This window comes from Bombyx mandarina, chromosome 04 (assembly GCF_030267445.1).
Source record: "Bombyx mandarina strain Sakado chromosome 04, ASM3026744v2".
Lineage (NCBI taxonomy): Eukaryota > Metazoa > Arthropoda > Insecta > Lepidoptera > Bombycidae > Bombyx > Bombyx mandarina.
The window spans coordinates 1,311,364-1,337,066 of NC_143211.1; the positions used below are offsets into that span (position 1 = coordinate 1,311,364).

Here is a 25,703-nt window from a genome sequence, read left to right on the forward strand (position 1 = left end):
CAATCAGTAGTTACGATCGATGGCACCCGGAACTGAATATCTGCGTTCTCGAGGAAAACAGGAAAAGAACGAATGAATGAATCGGTTCTCCTTTGAAAAGCTTCGATGGTTTATTGGCAACCGGGCGTCCGTTATTTCCGCAGATACAGTAAGATTTCACCAAATCCCATTCTCAATTTACGTATTGCAAATACGAGTGAACGAGCTCACGCCCCGACTGGTGTTAAGTGGTTTATAGAACCTACGGACATCAGTGTGAATACCCTATTCGACTTGAGACACGAGGACTTTGTCAATTGTAGTATAACGGCTATCCCAAAATTTTAAACGGGACGCAAGTCCTTCGTGGCAAAAATAGGCATGCTATCTCTTAACCATGAAAGTCATCAATGAGCGTGTGTTAAGTACGTATTTCACTAGAAAAAAATTGCATTTGCCAGCAGGAATTGAACAAGAACAGTCGCATCTTTCAATACGAATTACGAACACACCGGGCGTTTCATGTTTTTGACCACGACAACTTTAGCATCGGAGTAATGGCGTGGCTATATACCTTTAGCATTGCTAACGCTTGCCTGCAAGCGACAGCGAGCACTCACCACCAGGTCAGCCGTATGCCTGTCTGTCTACAAATACCATAAAAAATTCAGAAAAACCACCACAGCACCACAATTTGCGGTCCGGTTTGAGTGGTAGCTGTTATTCTAGTGGACTCTTAAAGTGTCGACAGGCCTTAGGTGATCAATGGCCCCCGCTCACAGCAGACCCGCTGAAATACGATGACAAATATGCAAAATACCCATCGAATATATATTAATTTACAAATATGTATATGGTAGAAAAAATATGAAACATTAAATACAAAAAAAATGCAATTGGCGGTCTTATCCTTAAGAGCCATCTCTTCCAGATAACCATCAGGTGGACAAAATCATTAAGAAACAATTACACGCGGCGTACCAATAGATTGAGAGAGATAGATGACACGCATTTTCATTACTTCTTACGTCTTTGTAAAACAGTACCTATCCATAAAATTTTTCCTCGTCGCCATTTCACAGAAGAAAGTTGTTGAGATGTGTTAACGAATGGATGGGCCGCGTTCATTTTTTTCCATTTTTATATTCATAAAGTGCGTTAACCGCATTTTTCGAGGTTACATTGAACGAATAACGTTACAATCGACCTTTTCATCGCGTTATCTCGTGGGCTTAAAACGTTAGAGAGTCGATTCGTTTTTTTAGCGTAGCGACCCTTTTGTTCCAAGTTCATATGCCTGTCCATTAACTTGTGTTTGCCTGTCACTGTCATCTAACAATGTGTACCAATCGTTTCTGAATATCTACTACGTCACACGGACAGACAGATATATTGAAAGCGTATTTTTTCATTCAATATCGAAGGGGAGGCTATTTGGTTACGCGACATTTTTGCAACTTTACAGGAGAGCCATTAAAGTTTAAAATTTGGAAAATTTCATAATAAAAAGAAACTTCTTTAGCTATTTGATTAGGGTAAGCTTAACTGAAGTTTAATTAAAAACATCGAAATATTGATGCTTATACCAAATAAAACGGACCTTTAATTACAAAGATAATATCGCGTATTAAGTGAAATCTCGCTTAAGCCAAATAGCTTTTCACTCCTCGTATATATACATACACTTTCATTGTAAACTTAACTGTTTGTTTTTTCAAATAACTTAATTATTATTAAATTGGACGTTTTTCAACTGCTGCGTTTAATCCATACGAAAGCATTATTACCCGTGAGTCGTCGTGGCCTAACGGATAAGACGTCCGGTGCATTCGTGTTGAGCGCGATGCACCGGTGTTCGAATCTCAGGCGGGTACCAATTTTTCTAATGAAATACGTACTAAACAATGTTCACGATTGACTTCCACGGTGAAGGAATAACATCGCGTAATAAAAATGAAACCCGTAAAATTATATTTGCGTAATTACTGGTGGTAGGACCTCTTGTGAGTCCGCGCGGGTGGGTACCACCACCCTGCCTATTTCAGCCGTGAAGCAGTAATGCGTTTCGGTTTGAAGGGTGGGGCAGCCGTTGTAACAAAATTGAGACCTTAGAACTTATATCTCAGGTGGGTGGCGCATTTACGTTGTGGATGTCTATGGGCTCCAGTACCACTTAACATCAGGTGGGCTGTGAGCTCGTCCGACCATCTAGGCAACAAAAAAAAGCAACCCTGCCACCTTTCAGAAAATGACAGTAGCTACAGTTTACATTTTTTAACACATGATTCTATAACCCTGTCATGTCAGTGCATTGTTTTTTTTTTAAATAACTAGATTACTTGAAAAAGTACTAAGGAATTTGGCAGAATTGAGAAATTACCATCTTCTCCGCCGTTTTCAAATACTTGACAATACGTTTTGTGAGTGAAATAGCATATCCATAGTATCTAGAACTTACTTGATGTTTAAATTGGTTCGACTTGTTTCTATACATATGTACGTACGTTATATGGATAGAGTATTTCACCTTAACTGCAGTTGTCCCTTTCGTGTTCAATAGGTTTGAAAGAGAAGGCAAACCTATTTCTCGATCTTCGGTAATCAAGTTTTTCCTTGAAATTTGTACCAATAATATAAAACAAAATCAGCCTACTAACTAGAACTGACTGTTAAACAAACGACAAGCAGTAAGTTTTTAAGGCAATAAGAATGAATTTGATTATAATCCGTTAACAGTCAGTTTATGATAATAATGATAACTCACCGAGTATATAAACGTAGTAATATGAACACAGCTGTACTAGAACGAATTTAGTATTTACGTCAATGCATATTTGCATCATATTACTATCGTGTTCTAGCTCATACAACAGGTCGGAATGCAGTTGAGCAAATAAAAAAAAAATTTTTTCAATATGGCAACGCTAGAATTTTTTTTTTAAATGATCTGTGTTCGCTTTCAATTAAAACGTTCAATGAATTAAAAATATCATATTGGAAGTTCAATTTACTTGAATTCTCTGAACACACGATGAGCTTAAAATAATTTTTGTTTATATAGAACTCCCTTATGGGCACATTCTGCTTCAGTGTAAATTCAATATTAGATATCAAACTTGATGGTTAAAAAAATTTACGATACCTTTACGGTTGTAAATTCAGCGAACACTGCCCTTGTTAGGACCGGTGTTAGAAGTGTCCAGGCTGAACCCCGTGAGCTCACATCACGTCCGGTATAACTAGGATAACCCTCGAAGCGTTACTAGCTTAAGTATCTACAAAGGTAGGACAAAAGAAAGTTTATACTGTCATGATTTTCTTGCAAGAAACGGAACCTACACATTTCGTATTGTCGGTCTGTACGTACATATAACACAGTCATAACGTATATAATTTCCATTTGAATTTTAATGGTTAACGTTCATTGTACCACGGAATTATTGCTCTAACACGTCATTACGGATCCTCCGATCCTTTAACAGTGCTTTTAGGTACCACAAGCACCGGTCACCGTCCTCGCCGAACCCGTCGCTTGCGACGAAGGGCTCAACGAGTGATTAACCCATAGGCACAGCCCACTGACTTTCTCGCCGGATTTTCTCAGTGGGTCGCATTTCCGATCCGGTGGTAGATTCTGCGAACTCCGGTTTGAGCCCCGTGAGCTCACCTACACATCAAGGAGAAGTGAAATAGCCTCTCAAGGCTATCAGCATAGGTAGGGAAAAAAGAACGTAATTATTTGGATTTTGTAACGAAACAATATAAAATATTCCGTTTTAGAAAACTCAAAGATCAGATACAGATATAATTGATAAGGATTATAATTCATTTTAGTATTAATTGTGATTTGCATCGATGAAGAGAATTAAGAGCGCAATTCACAAGGTCAAGGCTTATTAGAGCGCAGTATACGCGCTTTTCGCACGACAATGCCAAAACAACATCCGTCTCTTTTCGACTCGTTTACAAAGTGTTTACCTAAACGAGATAGCTGTACAACTCAAGAGCACGAGACGTTTAGTAGCGTCCGTCCGCATTCCGGCGCTGAAAATAAATCATTAACGAAATTAGACTTTGTCTAGGTGATACATCACGGCGACAAGAAACAATTGAATTAACTTGCAATTACTTAATGTGTACATTATATAGTACTATGTTAATAATTAATTAATGACTCTCTACAATAATTACGGTCTGGCGATGTAATGTTCTCTAAAATAACACCAGTCCATCTATTCTTGTACTCATAAAAGCGGCTGGGAATTCATGGGATAGTTGGTAGCAGCGTTCTACGTACAGCATACTGGCATTGCCAACCGACATTTACTATTGTGAAGCTGTACGATTTGTATTTGTAAGAGTTTGAAGGGTAGTAAATTTTTTTAAGAAATTCTACTAAAACTTCGACTTCACATTTCAAAGCGGGTAAGGGGATATTTGTGATTTTTTAACTTCAGTACGTAGTCGTGACCTAAAGGATAAGCCGTCCGGTGCATTCGTATCAAGCGATGCGACTGTGTCTACGAAATATCTACGTACTTAGCAAATGTTCACTACTGGTGGTGGTGGTGGTAGTACTGGTAGTTAGAACGTCTTGTGACCGGCTTCGGTAACCACTTAACATCAGGTGGGCCGTGAGCTCGTCCACCACCATAAGCGGTAAAAAAAAGTAACGCAATTGGATGTCGTAATCTCAACAACGGCCAATAAAAAAATAGTTGACAGTTCGAAATGGCGCCGCGTCAGTTTTCAAAAATCGTTAACGTCTCCCAGTAGTGTGTCCGCACGCATAGTTGTGACGAACGCCGTGACGTTGGCTGCGACCTGAGATCCTGAATGGATATTTTAATCTAGTTTTTATTTATAGAGTATGGACATGTTTTTATTGATACTCCTTAATGTGTAGGTGTCTGTGCGTAACAAGTTATTTTAGTATCTTTTTGTTTTTTCTATATTCATCATTGATACAATATATTATTATATAAAGAAAAAACAAAAACAATTTGCTATTTTAGTTCATGCGTCCGTTCGATGGTAAGGATAACTTTTACAACACAGCTGAGACTGATCTCATGCCTCGAAAATGAGCATTCACTTTCTAATGTCTATGGACTGTTTTTGCCTTACCACTCTTGTCAGAGCGGTCGTGATCGCGTCGTTCAGTATCACTGCTGTGGGCAGATGATACGTGCCGCATGAGTAATCGGCATTTCTCCCGGTCTGTGATGAGCCTGGTACACTCAACCGCCAACTGCCGACTTCACTTGGTCGATCCATCGCATGGGTAACCTTCCACGCGGTCTGGTGTCTTCTAATTTGCCCTGATTGATAAGGCGCTCTATAGAGTAATTTCCTCGCCGGGAGATAAGCCGTTATGAAAGTCATCTATGGACTACGGTTACTGGTGGTAGGACCTCTTGTGAGTCCGCGCGGGTGGGTACCACCACCCTGCCTATTTCTGCCGTGAAGCAGTAATGCATTTCGGTTTGAAGGGTGAGGCAGCCGTTGTAACTATACTTGAGACCTTAGAACTTATATATCAAGGTGGGTGGTGCATTTACGTTGTGGATGTATATGGGCTCCAGTGACCACTTAACACCAGGTGGGCTGTGAGCTCGTCCATCCAACTAAGCAATAAAAAATAAAAAAAACCGTATACAAGCAGGTGACACGTGAGCTCGTTCATTCCCGATCCTGCGGACAGAATGGAAAGCAGTCGACGTCGCCCAAAACACGTCATCTCGGATCCTCCCGATCCACTAACGGTGCTTTTAGGTACTTCAAGCACCGGTCACCGTTCTCGTCGAACCCGTCGCTTGCGACGAAGTAAATTAACTCTCAGACACAGCCCACTGAGTTTCTCGCCGGATCTTCTCAGTGGGTCGCGTTTCCGGTCCGGTGGTAGATTCTGCGAAGCACGGCTCTTGCTAGGGTTCGTGTTAGCAACGTCATCAGGTTTGAGCCCCGTGTGCTCACCTACAAACGTTAGGGTTACGCTGAAATAGCCCCTAAGGCTATCAGCTTAGGTAGGAAAAAAAAAGAAAAAAAAGTGAGCTCGTTCACGTTCATACGTAAAAAAACATTGCCGAAAAGTGCCGGGGGTCACCATCGACCAGAACTAGGAAACAATCAAGTATTACGTAATGGGCGACTTAAGGCCAGAAAGGAACGGAAGTCGAACAAGAACGCATGGTTACTTAACAACAATAGGATAGCGGTACCGGCTCACAGTCCGCCCTGCCAATAGTAAACGCAAGTTGATGATCGCAGTGAGCGTGATAGACTGAGACAAGGCTTGAATATCCTGTGAATCCCTTACTGCATTTAACGAAACCCACGAGAAGAGATGGCTTGGTGCTAATCTAGACCGACACCAGACAGCCATTACACTTCGAAAGCCCTACCCGGACTCTTGCGTTGAAATAAGATTCCAATCGACAGGTTAACACAAGGTAATTACATAACAACAGCCTTGTACGACTTGTGGAATTAACAACACAAAAGCTGGAAGGACGCGGACGAACTGTTACCGGTTACCGATGTGGCCAACTTATGAACTTTGTAACGATTCGATGTTGTAATTGTGTTATTATAACAGTATTTCTCTTTGAGCTTTTTTTAGCGTATATGGTTGGGCGAGCTCACAGCCCACTCGGTGCTAAGTGGTTACCGGACCCCATAGACATCTACAACGTAAATGTCCGTCGCCCACCTTGAGATACCTATGAGTTCTAAGGTCTCACCTATAGTTACAACGGTTGCCACACCCTTCAAACGGAAACGCATTACTGCTTCACGGCTGCAATAGGCAGGGCGGTGGTACGTACCCGTGCGGATTCACAAGAGGTCCCACCACCAGTACTTAAAGCTTATATGGAACATGTATGAATTACAGTCTAAAAAAATTGCACTGATATTCTCCTTAATGATTAAAGACTACAAAACAACACCATTTCATCAATCAATGTAAAACTATGAATTGAAAGGAATTTGTTCACTGTTGCGCCACGGTCACCAGAAAAGCATATCGACGCGGTGGTAAGGGTACTTCCTAATCCACAAAAGCACGCTACAGCTTCCGATTGAATAATGAAATTAATATAGTTTGCCATCATTTTAATGTTGCAAACAATAGTTACGTATTATGATCAATGACGAATGCCTCAAATTGAGAAAGAAGCCTGCCATGGTTTGGGTCCAGGCACTTCGATACTATGAAAATCTTGTCAATCAAAACTATTTTAGCATGGATTTATAGTCTGGGCATCAACTTCAACTTATTACGAATGATGTTGGCTCTTTCCTTTTTACTTGCACAGAGCTCCTATATTAATGTGAGTCGATACTACCATGTGACGTGTTATGTTCTTTCAAGATCTTAGTATATTACTCAAATGGCCACCCCATTAGCATTAGTAGCATGGTGTAGTTGTATCAATATGGGGTGACTTCTATCGCTCTTATCATTAGGTGCACCAGAATAGATTAGCAAAAACAACATTCTATCAGTCCAATAGCAAAAAGGTTGCCTGATAAGTTATTCCTATTCGGAAATTGTAAATTTAATTAAATTATTAACATTAACAGCAATACCAATCTTCACAAATAAAACTAAAACTGATCGTCAATTAGTTAAAATCGTGTACCATACAGACAGCATTCAATTTAAATATTAATTACCAGCTTAAAATTTACGCATATAATTGAATTATCAAACTAATAGGTGGTCGTCAATGTTGAATGCTAATTGTGAACAGAAAAATAGATAAATGAAACGTAATATTTTAAAAACATCACGTACCTTTTTATAATGGATATCCCAAAATCAATACGAGACTGTATACGAACGTGATAAAATCAAGAAACTGGACCGTTTCAAAGATAAGGTACAAGATGCTTGTTAGCACATCCGTGATAACGTACAGATCGCACTATTTAACTAAAATTTTGTTATTGGCACTACATAACGATTCAGCGAAGTATTTTAGCACCGAAACATTTGAAGTAGCTGTTTGCTTCGGGAGGCTGAAGTAATCTCGTCATAACAATCGGTATTTACATGTTAATTTGTTTCGTACATTACCCGGTGTTGTTGAAACAATAAATTGTAGCATTGTATCATATATTTCAACTACAACAAAAACTCATTTTAATGTTTAAGGAAAAAAGAAATGTTACGAGCTGCGGTTACCTAATTTCCAAGAACAGAACCTTTCATAATTAATATCATAATCCTGTATTTAATTATTTAATTTGTGTATTACGTCAGACGCGTAGGCAGACGAGCATACGACCCACCTGATTGTAAGTGGTTCATGGACGTCAGCAATGCCAGGGGCAGTGACAAGCCGCTGCCTACCATTAGACACAAGTACTTTCCGCAAGCCTCGTTTGAAGGACACCTCGGGAGGAAATCCGTCCGTGGAGGGGAGTTCATTCCAAAGCCGGATGGTACGTGGCAGAAAAGGTCTTTGGAAACGCCTTTTCGATGAAGGCAGCGGTTCCAGATAATATGGATGAACTCTGCTCTGATGGCGGGAGGTATGATGATAAAAAGGAAATGAGGGAATCATCTCGAATAATTCCTCAGATACAGATACAATTATAACACAGATGAGTGGGCGAACTCATAGCCCATCTGGTATTAAGTGGTTACTGAAGCCCAAGTAATAGCCCAACTAGTTATATACGTATTTGTATCGCAAAATTGTTACCGAAATGCGAGAACTGAACATCGGCCCGATGTCATCGCTTGATACGAATAGTCTTACCAAGTCAACTTCAAACTTAAGTTCTTAATAAAATAAATAAATAAATAGGTAAAGCTACTTATAAATAAAAAATCTGCGTTAGCTCACCGCCAGTTGGCAGTGTTCCCAGGAGGCTGGCAGCATTTCCACGCTGGATAGCTATGCTAATTCTTTGTGCAAAATACGTACCGGCCTTCTGGTCTCCTGAGGCCTCCAATAGTTTTTTTTTAAGGTCCTTAAAAAAGCTTTTAGCAGATGGGCCCCAGGGGCCCAAAGTTTCTACCCCAAACGGAACAAAAATGAAATCTTTAGAGAGATTTTCATATTTCCGCCGTTAGAGGCCTCCAGCCGTTGAAGCAGCGCTGCCAGTGTTAGAATTAGTCCTAGGAAGATGTGTCGGTGCCATGGTATCTACACAAGTCGCATCCCAAACGAGCGGTCGACCCATCTTCCAGGGAATAATCGACATACCGTCTGGTCTCTTACCATCGCCTCGCACCAAACCATTCGGTTCTAGAATGGCTGGCACGCCGGCGCTGACAAGGGCCCGACGGATGATGTCATTTATGCTGGCGTAGCGGGATATTCTGCCAGCGTTTTTCACGCATGACAGCCCGTGGTAACCAAAGCGGTCGACAATGTTGCCACACTGGCAGTGATGCTGAACACAGCAAGGTGCCCCCAGGCGAAGACAGGTTGCTAAACGAAAGCTATTGTCGGACATTAGAGTGCCGGTGTGAAGTGATGGATGGGCCTGCAACCATAGCCCCGATTCCAATTCTGCAACTGCGAGGAGGCGAGCACGCTCTGTTGAATCTCTACATGAGTCAAGATTTTTACGTATTAATTCACAGAGCGGCTCATCCCACAATCGCTGAGAAGTCGGGACCGTGGCAGATCAGTATTAGGGCAGGCTAGTAACTACTCATTTCTTGCTTCAGTCATGTAAGTGATTTTTGGAAAAAATTAAATTTCAACACTCACTGAATTTAAATTTAAGAAAGTATCTGCACACTAAGCATTACACTCTTATTACCTGTTTAACTTATATAAAGTTCTCTGCGCAAAAGGTGCTGGAAAAGGAAAAGTTTTTCGGGGAATTTTTTTTTCTCGTATTTATCTGGTGCCCTTTGCTATGTCCTTGAAGATTGTACAACATGGGCGTTTTGGACTTTCTCTGGGTCGGTATATGATCATTGGCAGTGCTGTGCTTTCTTTTAAATTACTAAAAACTAGAAACTATGGGGCACCAGAACTACGACACAAGTCATCACTTTCGGGAATTAACCTATACTGTAGTGTGCTTAGTGCGAGTTTTTTAACTACTCGATCGTGTAAAAGTTAACTCAAATTTGTAGGGAGTTGAAACAGCGGCCCTGGCGGAAAACGTAATGGAGTTGTTCTAACTCCATACAAATTTGAGTTAACTTTTACGTGATCGAGAAGTTAAAAAACTCGCACTAAGCACACAGGATGTAAAAAAACGCGTTATGGATCGCTAGTAAAAACAAACATCAAATCATGGAAACGTAACACCGATTACGAAATTCTCGCACATTTAATAAATATTTCTACATGCACTGACAAGTTCTTATCGTGTATATTTCGGGCGAATGTTTTATGCGAAAAAACAAAACATTCCAACGTAATTACTTATCGACCCATTTCTTCGGTCAACGACACTCCATTCATGAGTCGGACCTAAATTGACTATCTTATCTGTGGCTTCCCTGCACGGTTTAATTACCTCCCCCATGACGTCGCTTCTTTGAACCTCAAATCGATTTTATAAAAGAGCAAGCACTTAATTAAATCTCACATCTTACATTCATATAATATTTACGAAGTGAGGGTAATTTCGTTTTGAAGCGAGTCATTTCGTTTCACTTTGGATGCTTAATAAGCTGAAAAAAATTAAATTCTCCAGTGGAGCAAAAGAGATACCGTGTGTACCACAATTTCATATTTACATAATCTTCGTTTTTTTTTAAGCACATACGTTCTTTTTGATTATTATACATTATTGATATATGCGTTCTTTCATGTTTCATATTAGATAGCAAAACTTGTTATCGTTGTGGTTTTCATTTTGTTCGGAGGTTTCAATTTCAAATAAACTGTGACACATTTCCCTTAAAATAACAATGTTGAATAAACTATAAACAACGAACAACTGTTACAACGTATACATAAGCAAAGACAAAATAGTTAAGTTTCATTTTTCCCTCTGTTTGTGAATGGATTTTCTTTTTCTTTTTTGTTTGGTAACTTTTGAAGAGTCTTTTATCTATTAGCAAAAACAATTTTCAAATAGTAGTTTGAAATCTATACATAAAAAATGAATCGCTGTTCGTTAGTCTCGTTAAAACTCGAGAACGGCTGGACCGATTTAGCTAATTAGGGTCTTGAATTATTTGCGGAAGTCCAGAGAAGGTTTAAAGGGTAGATAAATATGAAAATGATCGGAATTAACATTTGATGTGTCCCCCCTTGGACGGATTCCTTTTTTTTGTCTTTATTTATCGATTGAGACACTACGAATTCTGCCGGGTCAGCTAGTATCCAATTAATTTATAGTGCATTAATACTTTTTGTTAGTTACATTAGAACTAGTCGAAGCCGACCCGCTTTGCTGACCGTTCTTTGATCCGATCGCTGCCAAACTTCACAATATCACCTGCTAGGGCTTTCTGAAGGTTTCCAAAAAACTTCATCGGAACCTTTTCAGAAATCTGATATTTATATACACTAGAGGTCCCGCAGTAGTCGAAATTTCGACTATAATTAATTGAAATTGTAAGTTTGTACACTATTAAGATTGTATTTTATACTTCTATAATAACAAATTTCGCCAAGACTACAATATAAAAAATATTAACAAAGACAAATAATATTTAATCTATTCTCAATTTGACAACAGACGTCAAGAACAAAAGTTTGACAATAAATAGTATGCATGCGTGTGTGTATCAAATACATGGTATGTAGTGAGTGTAATGTTTTCTTTATTGATTTAATGTATCTTTTATGCATTATTAAAAAAAATATATTAGTCTTGTGCACTTCTTCTCTATATTCTCTATAAGTGTGGAAAATTTCATACTCCTCCGGCCGCGCAATTTTCGTAAAAAGGGATACAAAGTTTTTGCTTCACGTATTATTATATAGATAACTACTGGTAGGATTATTACATAATAATATGAGATCGGCTAGGCCGCGAAATCAATTTTAAAATGATGCTAGCGAGTCAATTAATACATTTTATGTCGCACTTATCCTCTACATCGATTTGACAATAGTTATTTTATTCAGATTTTCTTGGACGAGAGCATTAAGTGGTGTTTATCGTAAATTAATATATACAGAAATTTCCACTTTGTATTTTTCTGTATTGATTTTTATTACAAGAGGTTCACCCATCATCTGACATCCGATTCTATTGAACAATCGTCATTCACGAACCCGTGTCTCTTCTATCTTCTATATCGTTCCTCGCTGCTGAGGATCGCGACCACATGTGACGTTTTCCACTGTGTTCGATCATGCGTGGCATGGACCACTTGGTACCGACTACCACCAAGTTCTCTTACTAGATCTTACAAACCCGTGTAGTATAAAAATTTTTGTGTTAAAAATTCTAAATGTTAAAAACGTACCTCTCTGAAAGTAAAGCAACTAATGTGAGACATGTTCACTTAAATCAAATCAGCTAAAACGGTGTCTGATTGCATTTGCGGTTCAAATGTTTGAATAAACAAAAGTATGTTACCGAACTCGAATCCATGTCAATGACCAAAATCACCAGGGCTGAGTAATAGTGCAGGTTCCTCAGTCATACGGCCGTCGCGTTCATCAGCCTCTCGTAAACATAACGCGTGCACCCGCTCTCTTGACCCGGCTGATAGCGCCACGTCGATAACATCCTGATATCGGGTCGCTCGACTTACAGCCAACCGTTTTTGCGTTCGTGTCAAGCTATAATACATTTTAGTAAAACAATGACTATTCGATTTTAGTCGGCTGTTGTGTCTGACGGCGGAATTAAATGACGCCTCCTTTCGGAAGCGAGGCACTGCAATTGTTACCGTAAAATTTGTTTCAGTAAAAAAAGGTTTTTTACTGGTGGTAGGACCTTTTGTGAGTCCGCGCGGGTAGGTACCACCACCCTGCCTATTTCTGCCGTGAAGCAGTAATGCGTTTCGGTTTGAAGGGTAGCGCCACCGTTGTAACTACTTGAGACCTTAGAACTTATATCTCAAGGTGGGTGGCGCATTTACGTTGTAGATGTCTACGGCGCCAGTAACCACTTAACACCAGGTGGGCTGTGAGCTTGCCCACCAATAGCAATAGAAAAAAAAAACTCGACATTTATAAACGCGGGTCCCGAAATTCCGACCAGTTGGATGAATGATTAAATTTAATGCTTGTTTATAATAAAAAAATTGGGTATTTCTATTTACAATAAAATAGTTAAATAATAATGTTAAAATTTTTATTGTTTTTTCTTACCTATGCTGATAGCCTTGAGAGGTTATTTCAGCTTCTCCTTGACGTGTAGGTGAGCTCCGGCTCAAACCGGAGTGTTGCTAACACTGGCCCTAGCAAGAGCAGTGCTTCGCAGAATCTACCACCGGATTGGAAAAGCGACCACTGAGAAGATCGGGCGAGAACTCAGTGGGCTGTGTCTATGGGTTTAATTTACTCGTCGAGCCCTTTCGTCGCAAGCGACCGGTTCGACGAGGATGGTGACCGGTGCTTGAGGTACCTAAAAGCACCATTAATGGATCGGGAGGATCCGTAATAACGTGTTTAGGACGACCTCGACTGTTTACCATTCGGTCCACAGGATCGAGTATGTCTTATTCATAATGAGTTATCAGAGCTTTAAAGCCCGTTATAAAAGTAATGCCAAAATTGTGTGTTACTCATAATAAACATGATTAAGTAAAAGAATTAAAATACTTTATGCTTTAGGTAATCACGCGTTGATTATTTTCATTTTAAAATACTCTACTTATCTAACGCTTCGGATCCTGTTATCATCAAGACGTCGTCTGACGGTCTGTGAAGTTGTTACAACAGAGATCAAACAGTAAGGCCACGATAAGGTCTTATATTTTTGAATGTCTAGAATAAGCATATCAACGAACGCGGCGTACCTATATTATTTGTTTGCTTCTCGAAGTTTCCGTCCGGAACGGAAAGCTTGACCGAGAATCGTTTCTGGAACTCGAAAGTGGCGGTCCTTTGATGTCATTGTAACATAATATTGATTGAAAATAAACCCAAAAATTATTATATATAATATATTATTATTATTATTATTATAATAATTTATTTCGTAAGATTACGTCTATCGCGTTTTATAATTAAACTGTTGTTTGTGTTGGCTGGCTTGCATCGGTGCAAAGTTCTTTAATTCGGAGAAGGTCTCGATTATATCGTACCATGTTTTTATTCGTTTAAAAGTAATTTGTAGATAGTTTACGGTTGGCTGGCTCCAGCAGTTTGGTGATAATGTATGGCCAATGGTTGCGATAGAGAGGATAGGAAAGTTTTGTTAGTTAAAAAAAATAAAAAAAACGTATTTCGTATTCCCTGTAATTATTAAAAAAAAACAGCATTACAGCAAATATTTATTTTGGTGTCATTATCAGAGATTGATTCTATTCTAAGGAAGATGTGAAGAATGCAACCCACAGTCTCTCAACTAGCTCGTTTGAGCTTAGGCTACGTATTATGAAGGTTCCTGTGCAGTTGAAATTGCGATTTCCTAAGTGCAAATTCGCTTTATAATATTCCTGTTTATCATTTCGTGGTTTTTTCGAAAATACGTAATCATCTTTACTATTCATAAATGTTTTTGCATGCTTGCTCTTAACTTTGTTGCGCAATTAATATTTATTGAACTGTGTAAATATTATGCAGTATTAATACATTGTTGCATGTTTTGTGCGGTCGATATCTCGCATGCATACGCATCTACACATTGCAATACATTCGTTGAGTATATTGTATTTTACTGAATTATAAAAGCCGTGAAGAGTGCGTGGTCTAAAGTATTTTTTATTAATTTTTTATTGCCCTTGTAGGCAGACGAGCATACCTGATGGTAAGTGTTTACCGTCGCCCATGGACTTCAGCAATGCCAGGAGCAGAGCTAAGCCGCTGCCTACCGTTACACTACCGTTAACCTAACCTTTTTTTTCCGGTCCGGGGGCCGAACCTCCTACGAGGTCCCCGCGCCTAGGAGGCGCGCGGGGGTATCTGGGACTCGACGATCTGCAAGGTGTTGGGAGCAGACCGCGGCCCAAGGAATTTTAGGGCCCCACCCACTAAACGACTCCCCTGCACTCTTACACCCGACGTCCGATCTCCGTCCGGGGTCACTGTTAACCTAACCTAACCTAACGTTGTCCGTCGCACATTGGCAAAGGTAATGTCAGAGGCCTACTGCTGAGGACTTCTCTCAAATCTCGTTTGAAGAAGGTTATGTCAGAGCACTCGGGAAGCACGTAAGTTGTATTTTTTCAAGTTTGCCTTTACTCCAAAATCACTTTTTACCTCAACCATACGTAATTGGCGTTCACGACTTCCTGAGTAAAGTATTAGGTCACGCGTGAAAACTTGAGCTCTTAAAAACTAGCAAGGACGAAAGCCGTCAGCACTTTTTGTCTATATTTCGTTCTAATAATGTTCGTAGCGCTTCACCTAAATCAATTAATTTTCATTTTTCAGGTTGTTTAATGCTAAATAGACAAAATTGTGGCCCTGAGTATTGCGTGGGTTCGATTCCCACATATCGGGCAAACATTCCATTGATGAATAGGTGTTTGTTTGCTCTTCATCTGGGTGCTTATTATCTATATATGTATATATTTAAACTATATAAACGTATACAAATATGTATGTTTCTCCCTGGTATTCATAACACGGGCAATTCTAATTTGAGATCGGATGACCATGCGTGATTAGTTCGCAATTATGTATTTATTTCAAAGGCATTTGAAATCGAATCGCGAGTGATTTTTATACGGATTTACGATGTATAATGTAACATTCGAATAGATCATTTCGTCATGACTTTGTCATTGGACAATGATCAAATATCATTTTTTTTTTTTTTTTTTTTTTATTGCCTTTGTAGGCAGACGGGCATACGGCCCACCTGATGGTGAGTGGTTACCGTCGCCCATGGACTTCAGCAATGCCAGGGGCAGAGCCAAGCCGCTGCCTACCGCTTAATACTCTCCATAAGCCTCGTTTGAAGAAGGACATGTCATAGCGCTCGGGAAACACCGTGGAGGGGAGCTCATTCCATAGCCGGATGGTACGTGGCAAAAAGATCTCTGGAAACGCACTGTGGATGACCGCAGTGGCTCCAGGTAGTATGGATGAACTCTACTCCGGTGGCGGGCGGTGCGATGGTAAAAACGAGATGCTGGTATCATCTCGAACAATTCCTCAGAGCACTCCCCATGGACATACGGTACAAAATACAGAGGGAACCGAAGTCCCTCCGCAGACCCAGAGGCTCCAAACGATCCGAGAGAATGGGATTATCGACAATCCGAACGGCCCTCCTCTGTATGGAGTCAAATGGAAGAAGCTGGTATTTGGGAGCCCCGGCCCAGAGATGGGAGCAGTACTCCACGCGAGGCCGGACTTGTGCTTTATAAAGCAAAAGTCTTTGTCCAGGCGTGAAGTACCGCTTCGCTCTGTTGAGGACTCCCAGCATTTTGGACGCCAACTTGGCTTTGCCTTCCAAATGACTCCGAAACTGGACATCGCTCGAAATGTCGACCCCAAGTATCCCGATACTCTCGGAAGGTTGCAGGGATACTCCTTGGAATTGCGGCGCCATGACAAAGGGGTCCTTCTTCGCAGTGAATGCGCAAACCTGTGTCTTCAACGGGTTGAATTGAACTAAGTTCGATTCACCCCATTTGGAGACTCGCCCCTCGATCAAATATCATTCGAAGAAACTGAACACAATGCGAACTGCGCATAGTAACATCATGTTGCGATTAACATCTCGGATGTAGCAGTAGCTATAGTATGAAAGAACCCCAGCAAAAACCTGAATCGCGCTAACAACATTTACTTTCCTTACACAAATTAGGATTATCGGTATGTTGAACTGCCACTTGAGAGAAGCAATGAGTTTCTCGCTGGACCTTCTCAATGGGTCGCGTTTACGACCCAGTGGTAGATTCTGCGAAGCACTGCTCTTGCTAGGGCTAGTGTTAGCAACACTCCGGTTTGAGCCCCATGAGCTCACTTACACGTCAAGGAGAAACTGAAATAGCCTCTCAAGGCTATCAGCATAGGTAGGAAAAAAAAAGGTTGACTTTGCGGATAAAAATCGATAGGTTAAAGTCCCGTGAACTCACCTACTCGCGAATCTAGCATAAGCCATTGAGGTTACTAGAATACGTAGGAATAAAAATACCGAACAATAAGACCCGCTCAGTCGAAGATCGTTACATTGTTGTTCCCTATGAACTGGATTTCCTCTGGAGTTTTCACGCTGCAAGTTGCAACATCAGCGCGTCATTATTCCCATTTAAGCAAACAACGACTAATAAAGAAACCTATTTTGATATGGAATTTCCTACAAACGAGGTCAGCGACCGAATAGGTGTGTCAGTAGCAAATAAGTAAGTGGCTTCCGAGGTCTAATATACGAGATGCGGGGCGTAGCCAAGCCAATATGTCGTGGATCGATCCTGGAAAAGATGTCTTTTTTTTTATAATACTACTAAAATCCCACTTGTGGTGTCACAATCTGAGGAATTATTTCTAATGCGCTCATCCACAAGCCGTTTTCAGAGACCCTTTTTTCTCCACGTACAATGTAGCTCTGAAATTAATGTCCTTCTTTAAACAAGGTTTGAAGAAAGTCTTAACTGGTAGGCAGCGCCTCAGCGGTGCCCCTATTGCTGATGTCCATGAGCCTATATAACCACCCCGCATCACGGGGCCGTACGCCCTTATACTATGTCAGGCATTAAAAAAGACTTCCTTAACAACTTTCCCAACTTAGCCTGATGGTGCGGATGCGTAGAATAGCAAAGCTCCATCCTTTCCGTGGGCAGTAGTTTCCTACGAGTATTATATCTGCATACTGCGATTACCGACGGGCGTATTGTAAGATATCAAGAGTAGGTATACTACCTATTTTCGTCGCGAACCAGTCACGCAAGCTCACCTTCACTTACCCACACAATTACATATATATTTTAAAAGCCTGTGGCTCTGGCGTCGTCATGATTATCTTCCATCAGTTGAGTAGCTGTGGGTTTGTCTTCATAGAATGGTAAATAAAATAAATCTATAATTAAAACAAAAGTATATAAATAAAATTTCTGAAAATACGTAAATTTTTCATATACCTACATATTAAGATTCTACAGTGCATTAGATAGCTCTTAAGTTTTCGTAAATCGTAGAAAAGATTCTCAAATCCAGTCACAATTAAAAGATTACATTTAAGTACCTTTCTTTTTATTCGCGCTATTTTAAGCTTTAAATCAACACTTAATTCTAGCGTATCAATATTACTGTGTTTAAAAATAACCGAGGTCGAAATATTGATAAACTTTGATGAAATAATACCTAACATCACAGTCTTGCTTTGTATACGAAAGAAATAATGTACTTTTCGTAGAGATAATTACTATCCTCTTTTTTCATTAATTTACTTTTTTTAAATCCAGTTAATAGTGTATTTAATTCTGAAGATTATTAGCGCTCCGATTTGAGGCAGTCCGTTAAATTGACGACGGTGTTATGTTTGGAAAACATCTGGTGCGTCACGTGGCGATGTGCTAAAATTGGGCCCCTGTTCATATTTTTTCCTGAACTATATGTTTTTCTACACCACGGCTATCCAAAGTAATGTAATTATTGAAATTCGCCAAGCGAACTTCAAATGTTTCTAAACATTGAAAGTTATTGTCTTTCTAAAGGAAGCTTACCATCCATCCGCTTGATAGTAACTGGTTACCAACAGCATGTATTTATTTATTATACTTCATATAAAGGTAAATATGTAAAATAAATAAAACTAATACTAAAAGTAAATAATGTTTATCGAATTGATTATGTATTATTATTACTCTCACCAAGGCCGGCCACCTGAAGTTCTGCACAGTTAAGATAACGATTATGCCAGCTACAAACTCTTCGTCTGCTTATATAGTACCTGTACATATGTATATTATTTCAACTAGACGTGCTCAGTGATTTCGAAAGCATTGAACTTGTGTGCTTTTGCAAATGTGTCGCGGAGACCGGTAAGGGGCTGTGGTACCATGTCTCTCTACTATTTCGGTAAAGACAAACAGCGGGGACTAGACCACAGCCGGTAACTTAATCCTGAGAAAAAAGTGGTTGTGGCTCTTTTGAAAGGAGAGCTCGAAGGGAATTTCTGCCCGCTTGAAACTTACAAGCTTGACCGGTCGCATCAATTGGAGAGGTCTATGTTCAGCAGTAGACAGTGAATAGGCTGAGATGATGATGATGAAACGTACAAACACTACTCGATCACCCTTTCAGCTAGTCGACACCCTAAGGCACTGGAATCACTGGGAATTATTCTGGAATTCAGAATGATTGACTTTTCGACTTCATATAAATTCAGTCCGTGGTCACATCGCGTTCATCCTCAACATCGCTGTTGTTCCTTGCAGGGTTCGTAAGCTGAGGGAACTATTCTTTCTTAATAAAGTGGTACTTTAAAATTTATGCATACGTCCAATCCGGACTTATGCGAGTGCGGTGTTCGTTCACGCAGCCCGCATCTTCATATACTTCATCCAAACTTGTGATACCGGTTGGACTACGGTCCAACGGGTATTATTAGTGCTTTCAAGATAATATTGAATCCATATAAAAATCCATATAAGCATATAAAGACAGCGTCGGAATGCTTTTTCATAATAAGACACGGTAAACTTATCTTAGTTGACCGCAAAACCCCCGGCCAACCGTCAACGGTACAGACGCGTTGTGGCCATCATAAAACATTATATTTAACAAATGCCTGAACCTCGCTAACAACATTTGCAAGATAAGCTTGCATATATACACAAGTTCCGAATAACAATATTTGGAACGTCGGTCTACCCAGTAATTTCACCCGCTCGTTGGAAGATCTTCCTATGTCGTTAACATCGAAACGTCCTTACTGATCCTTCACTCACACGGTACTCGTTGAATATCTCAGCGATTCCGATTCGCTTCTCGATTTCGCTCACTCGTCCTAAAAGCTGAAATGGTATCTGGGCCAACAGCAATAACTCCATCCAAAATAAGAGCGAATTCTCTTTCTGATTTTCATTTTTATGCCCAGAAAGCGTATTGATTATATTAAAAAGTATAGTAAGTACTACAATTATACTTTTTTCATATTGAGTTATATAAAATAACACCCATCAACGTTAAGGTATTTCTAGAATATTAAGTTCACCGGCCTACAATGAATGTTATATATTAGTCAATGTAGTATTTTATAAGTTTCAGTTAGTCGCACGTGCGCTCTCTGATCTTGATTCTAGATAATTACACATGATAAATAACTAACGTAGTACCACATCGGCACACGCGTACATCGTTATACGTTAATTATAAAAACTATTATCAGATACAACCACAAGTTCCAGAATATACCAAACTAATGAACATAGCAATCGAAGCGGCGTCCAACAAGTTTGTACACATCTTAATAACTAGAGCCCTATCATGGTTCACGGTGTTACGAAATACGATATTATAGTTTATACCATTATATTTTATATTCTGGAAGTACTAAAATTTAAGTATTTCATCACATGCTACTTTGGACGTCAACTCTTTACAATTTTAAGAACTAAAACTGATGTTACGTGTTTGTATTTAAACTTACAGTGTGTGTGACATATAACAGTGACATACACTGCAGAAATTAATTGCACTTGTAAAACACCCTCCCAGATGCAAATTGTTAGCCCACTGAGTTTCTCGCGGGATCTTCTCAGTGGCTCGCGTTTCCGGTCCGATTTGAGAAAAGTATATTAGAATTTTGGATTAAGCCACTTCCATTTTAAAGATGCGATATATTTGACAACTACCTGCATCACGCTAACGACATTTTCAGGATAAGCTTGCTTACATATACAGTTCGAAACAATAAACATTTAGGCAATCGGTTTAAGAATTATTTCATCCACCCGGTAGAAAATTTTCTCTGTGTTGTTCCTTCAGCATACCATAAAAGGGTAGTAAGCGACAGGCGCCGGCTCCGCTATACCCCTGACATTGCAGATGTCCATCACACTCACAATCCACTCTCACTCATTATCGGGTGGGCCATGTACAGCTTACTGTGCCTTATAAGGCAAATAAAAATAATGACTTTAACCACAATAACTATTGAGTTAATCTGTGACACGGTCGAAATTATTTTAATTTACCTTCGGTTGTGGTATAAACCAGTTTTTGGTTGGCTCGCGTTGCGGTATTAGCGCTATGGCATTTTTTAATTGATCATTCTAGTTTGTAATTAGTTTGTATTGAGTGGCATCGCGATCGTGGACGTCTTGATCAAATCAAAGATTGAAGAACTGTTATAACAAACCGGTAGGTTCAATGACATTTTATTCCCAGTATCCGTAAATGACTTCTGTCGCAGACGAACAAGCCATTAGCTAATTCCCATCTAAGTACTTACTTTTAATAGAACAGATTTGCAAGCCTTTTCATAATGTTTCATATTTTTGAACGAAGCAACGAGGAAATCATGCCTATCGGTTTGAATATGCTGTTTGCTTAAAAGAACTAAGCCATGAGTATAAACACTACAATTTGAATGCCATATTGAAGCCCAAGTCCCAATTTTATGGTAATATAACTGCCGCAGCCTACAAAACAAAGAACATTACTGCATCACGACAAAAACAAGCACTGCGGTGGTAACAACGCATGTGGGTTCACCAGATGCCCGGTGGTAACTAGTAACTACGCAAATTAAAATTTTACGTACTTGATTTTTGACACGATTTTACTGTTAGTTCTTAGTAGTTATATAAGTATTTAATAAGAACAATTGGTACTTGTCTGTGGGGTTTGAACACTGATAGACGCATCGGTTGATCTTATATCATTGGTACACCGAGTACCTCAATACCAGCGTAACTACTACTCTTTTTCCATTTAGGCCTATCATATGCCATCTCTGCACTTAAACCTTCTCTCGTATATCCTCTTTCACAGAGTCCATCCAAATCTTTGTAAGCCACTAAAAAGACTTCCACCCGTTTACAACAAAAAAAAGAAAAAAAACCTATTTCTGTTCAAGTTGAAGAGAAAAAATGTCAACAAGAAAGAAAAAAATCATAACTACGCATATCAATGAATATATGAAAAGGAATGCGTAGTCCAATCGCTGTTTACTTGCATCGGCACTTGAAACTTTAATTACACAATGATACTTACTTGTAATAAGATAAGGAAGGGGCCAGCAAATGCTTCGTGATTCAAAATAATGTTTTTTCCAAAGAAAGCCGATTCCTTTCGTTACTTATTTTTACGGCAATGACAGTCATGGCGGCAAACGTACATGAGCAATAAATAGTAAACATAGCTAAGGTATGTTTCGAAGTTTCTCTACTTGGCTTGGCTACGGTAGGCAGCGGCTTGGCTCTGTCCCTGGTATTGCTGATGTCCATGAGCGAGCGTAACCACTCGCCATCAGGTGGGTCGTATGCTCCTTTGCCTATAAAGGCAATATATTTTTTTTATTGCTTAGATGGGAGGATGAGCTCACAGCCCACCTGGTGTTAAGTGGTTACTGGAGCCATAGACATCTACAACGTAAATGCGCCACCCACCTTGAGATATAAGTTCTCAGGTCTCAAGTATAGTTACAACGGCTGCCCCACCCTTCAGACCGAAACGCATTACTGCTTCACGGCAGAAATAGGCAGGGTGGCGGTACCCACCCGCGCTGTCTCACAAGAGGTCCTACCACCAGTAAAATAAATAAATAAAACTCAAGCGATTCTTGTTACTATTAATGGGCTCACTGACACAAATAGGTCCATGTCCAACAGTGGCCTTATGTGGTCTGATGATAATGACTATACATTCATTAGCACTCCGTTTTCATACCAACACTTCACTGAATGTGTGTAATTCAAACATCTAATCAAGACAGTATCAGTTGTTGGCTTCACCGTGCCTTGGCTCATCGTTAATGTCTACAACGACGCTAACCACTCACAATCAATCTTCATTAACAATAAGTAAGCGACTTTGAAGTAATGAAAAAAATATTTCTTTTGCGGAGTTAATTTTTCAGAAATTATAAATTAACAACTGATGCTCATTCATATCGTAATTGAATAGGTTGAGTGTAAAATTTAAGATAAGATAAAAATCAACAATAAAGATTAGCTATTTAGGGAACTATGTGGCATTTTATACTATTTTAACATTAATAAGCCTTCAATAAAAATGTCTTTAGAGTCTTTCACTTTCATGAATTTCAATTTTACGTTTCATGAATATTGTAAGTTAAACTATAATAATTTAATAATAAAGTAATTTTGTTCTAAAATGTTTTTGAAGTAGTTTTTCAAGCAACTTAAATTAGGTCCTTACATAATATGAAATTAGCGTTTTGTCGTACTGACTACACTTTGATCTGAAATATCTCCTCTTTGGTTAAGAATTCCAAATTCAAATGTATAAATTCATTTAGCTGGTACATTTGAGTTTTGAAAACAGTCATTCATTTGTTTTTTCTCATTATTTTTTCTTTGGCGCCGCTTATTACCTACCGCACAATGGAAGACATGAAATATCAGTATATTTAGGAATACGAGGTCTACCGTGGCATCAGTGCTGCAGAAACAGTTCGAAGGATTAATGATGTGTACGGCACTGGTGTCGCAAAATCAAGCACGGTACGTTTTTGGTTTCAACGTTTTCGTTCTGGAAATTTCGACCTTCAGAACCAACCCGTGGACGGCCGGAGATCAAAGTGGAAAATGAAGAATTTCAAGGCTATTGTGGAAGCGGATCCATCACAAAGCACTTCAGAGATAGCTGCAGGTTTCGGGGTAAGTGAGAAAACTGAAATAATCCACTTGAAGCAAATCGGAAAAGTAAAAAAACTTGAACGATGGGTAGGTACCTCATGAATTGAGTGAATCGAACTTGCAAACACGCGTCGACCGCTGTGCTATATTGCTCAACCGGCAGAATAATGAAGGGATTTTAAATCGAATCATTACTTGTGATGAAAAAGGAATAGTGTACGATAATTGGAAGCACTCGTCGCAATAGCTGAACCCTGGAGACCCAGCCAAATCCTGTTCTAAAGGAAAATCGACCCAAAAAAAGTTACTTAGGAGTGGTTTGGTGGACTCGCGCCGGTGTCGTTTACTACAGCTTTCTAAAATCTGACCAAACCATTACGGCAGATATCTATTGTCAGCAACTGCAAACCATGAAGAAAGAACTAGCTGCTAAACAACCAAGATTGATCAATCGCTCCAGAACACTGCTGCTTCACTAGAACGCAAAACCTCCCACTGCATAATAAACAGCCACTAAGTTAGATGAGCTACAATTGGAATGTCTGTGACATCCACTGTACTCCCTGGACCTTGTTCCAACAGCTTACCATTTTATCTGGAATTTGGACAACTTCTTACAAGAAAAAAAAGCGCTCCAAAGCACCTTGAAAGATTCTCATTACTGATTCTCGCCCCATGGTTTTTTAGTAAAGGAACCATTGAACTACCTACGAGATGGAAAAAGTGCATAGATAACAACGGTGCATACTTTGATTAATGAAATATATATTACAAAAAAAAAAACTTTATATTCCTCCTGTAAAAAATGCCAATTTCATATGTAAGGACCTAATATTATATTATATTATTAAATTATACTATTGCATCACCACCACAGCTACATCAACCACTTGTAAGTCTCTCAGACTGAACTAAAACTTACAAATTCTATACTCAATTTTAAAGCTCGCGATTTAGAAAATACAAATAAAAATTACAGATTAAAATGACAAATTATTATGTATGTTGCTTCTTGTACACTGGAACATTTTAAACCCTTTTAGGTCCAGAGTCCTCACCAATTAGTCATAGAGTTTAGTCTTACATTAGTCTTAGGACCGCAAAGGGTTTATGTGAAAAATTTGAACGGAATCATGTGATAATAAATGTATTATTGTAGTAATTGTTTTGTAGGACATGTTTTTATTCGTTAAATGCATTTTTAACTGTTTTGATTTTGTTTGTTTTGACACAAAGAATCAAAGAGCAAGTAAAAAGATCAAATGATTTAAAGTACTAATTATAATCAATTCTCAAAACAAATAATCAATTGTTCTAGTGCCTATTCACAGATTGTGGAATTCAATTTCTTAGTTTTGATAAACATATTCTGGTCTCAAGATGATAAGTATTTTATTTTAATCTTCTTCTTAGTCTCCACCTTATCCCGCTAGGTGGGGTCCGCACAGCGAATTTTCTCTTCCATTGCTTCTATCAGCCATCACTTCAACACTCACTCCTCTCTCTCTCTCATATCATCATTTACACACTCCAACCGTGTCTTCTTCAGTCGATCTGTTCCCCTTCCACCTTGCACTACCTTCTCTATCTCCTAGTCACATGCATCTCCTCTCTATTTTTTTGTAGCCTAATATTTGTGTTTATTTTATAATTTTTAAACCTATTAATATTTATTGTAAAAAGTTAAAACTTTTATTTTATTCTATGATTTACAGGCAAGAAAGAATGTAAATACCTATGCGACGTTTAATTGTACTGAAAAAAATAATAGGAATACCAATTTTATAAATTTCAATGCAGCTTTATATATTATTCTAAAGTTAAAACAAACCTGTGGGGTTAGCCTGATAAGTTAAAAGAAATCTAAAATAAATGTTTAAAAAAAACATGC

The 25,703-nt window shown here is 39.1% G+C and overlaps 1 protein-coding gene and 1 pseudogene across 6 annotated transcripts in view; both read right to left on the minus strand.

Moving 5' to 3' along the window:
- NFAT (nuclear factor of activated T cells 3) overlaps window positions 1-25,703 on the minus strand; it is a 114,268-nt gene that overhangs the window by 87,954 nt on the left and 611 nt on the right. The window lies entirely within an intron of this gene.
- On the minus strand, window positions 7,191-10,485 carry LOC149503065 (uncharacterized; annotated as a pseudogene).